The sequence below is a fragment of the Bos indicus genome, chromosome 22 (assembly GCF_029378745.1).
Source record: "Bos indicus isolate NIAB-ARS_2022 breed Sahiwal x Tharparkar chromosome 22, NIAB-ARS_B.indTharparkar_mat_pri_1.0, whole genome shotgun sequence".
In the NCBI taxonomy this organism is placed as follows: domain Eukaryota; kingdom Metazoa; phylum Chordata; class Mammalia; order Artiodactyla; family Bovidae; genus Bos; species Bos indicus.
Genome location: NC_091781.1, coordinates 6,628,790 through 6,630,851, shown reverse-complemented (window position 1 = coordinate 6,630,851; position 2,062 = coordinate 6,628,790). Strand labels below are relative to the sequence as shown.

Genomic DNA, 2,062 nt, shown 5'->3' with positions numbered 1-2,062 from the left:
CCACCCTCCCTGCTTCCCCAGTTGCCAGCATCTGAAATAAAGCAAACTTTGTGGCTCAGCTGATAAAGAATCTGCCTGCAATGTGGGAGACCTGGGTTCAATCCCTGGATAGGGAAGATCTCCTGGAGAAGGGAAAGGCTACCCACTTTAGTATTCTTGGGCTTCCCCAGTGGCTCAGCTGGTAAAGAATCCGCCTGCAATGTGGGAGACCAGGGTTTCAATCCCTGGATAGGGAAGATCCCCTGGAGAAGGGAAAGGGTACCCACTCCAGTATCCTGGCCTGGAGAATTCCATGGACTGTATAGTCTATGGGGTCGCAAAGAGTCGGACACGACTGAGCAACTTTCACTTCTTTTCTTTCCTTTCCACCAACCTGGTCTGTTCATTGGCTTTTGAGCAGCAAGCAGCTGGACCCCGCACACCTTTCAGTGACACCTTTGAACCCTGAAAGTCACTGATTTTGAAAGGAAAGACATTCAACCTTTTTGCCATTTTTTCAAGTAGGTTGACAGAATGATTTCAACTCAGTTCTTCCTTTCTTTATATGTTTCAACTAAGTCTGGGTTTTAATAGAGACTAAACAGACATGTTTGTTCCTCTTGCTAGTGAGTAGTCAATATTTGCAGTATCTGAGGACTGCATACTGCAAGCAAATGCCAGAGGTTTGGACCTACTTCGGACATGAATAAAAGCCGGCCCGTTTTAACTATTGCTGGCCCCTTGATCTCCCGGAGCCTTATCTGAGACGCAGGAGTGACTCTGTGTCAGAAGCACAGATTCTGAAGCCAGAACACCTGGCTTTGCATCCCAGATCTGCCATTTCTAGCTGTGTGACTTTTGGCAACTAACTTAAACTCTCTGTGCCCTGGATTCCTCGTACACACACACACACACACACACACACACACACACACACACACGTATGTATAACTGAGGGCTTCCCAGGTAACGCTAGTGGTAAAGAACCCACCTGCCGATGCAGGGAGACGTAAGACACGCAGGTTCGATCCCTGGGTCGGGAAGATCCCAGAAGAAAGGCACACCAACCCACTCCAGTGTTCTTGCCTGGAGAATCCCATGGATAGAGGAGCCTGGCAGACTATAGTCCATGGGGTCACAAAGAGTTGGACGTGACTGAAGCGATTTAGCATGCATGCTTGTATAATTGAATCACTTTACTGTTACTTTGAAATACTGTAAATCAACTATAATAAAGAAAAAAGAAATCCCTGCCCTCTGGAGCTGACATTCTAATGCTCTTGGTTGTAGACTCAGACTTACCATGAAGGTCACGGCCATAAGCTCCTCTATTGCACTGCTGCTGCTGCTGCTGCTGCTAAGTCGCTTCAGTCATGTCCGACTCTGTGCGACCCCATAGACGGCAGCCCACTGGGCTCCCCCGTCCCTGGGATTCTCCAGGCAAGAACACTGGAGTGGGTTGCCATTTCCTTCTCCAATGCATGAAAGTGAAAAGTGAAAGTGAAGTCGCTCAGTCGTGTCCGACTCTTAGCGACCCCATGGACTGCAGCCTACCAGGCTCCTCCGTCCATGGGATTTTCCAGGCAAGAGTACTGGAGTGGGGTGCCATTGCCTTCTCCCCTCTATTGCACAGGCCCTTCCAGAAGCTCAGTGAGGGTCCCTACCAATGCCTTTACATTTCTTGCCTAATTTTGTATTCATAATTGTATGTTTTCTTTCTTCAAGAGGACCCTCAAAACTGCAAAAGCCTGGGACTTCCCTGGTGGTCCAATGGTTAAGATTCTGTGCTCCCAATGCAGGGGGCCCAGGTTCAATCCCTGGTCAGGGAACTAAATCTCCCACACAGCCCAACTTAGAGTTCTCAAGCCACAAGGAAAGATCCCGCACTCCCCAGCAAAGGTTGAATATCCTGCAGGCCGCAACTGAGACCCTGTGCAGCCAAAAATAAATAAATATGAACAAAGACTAGGACCTGAACCTAATATTCTTCTCTACAGTGGCCTGGATCCAGCGTCCAAGCCAGAGCCAACCCATATTTGTCAAAATATCATGTAACAAGTATTCCGATTTTTTTTTTCCTCTC

General features: G+C 48.2%; 1 non-coding gene across 1 annotated transcript; it reads left to right on the top strand.

The window, feature by feature from the left end:
* Positions 1–1,735: 1,735 nt before the first annotated feature.
* TRNAG-CCC (transfer RNA glycine (anticodon CCC)) lies at positions 1,736–1,808 on the top strand. The gene has a single exon. It is a non-coding gene; the product is annotated as a tRNA-Gly (tRNA).
* Positions 1,809–2,062: the final 254 nt, after the last annotated feature.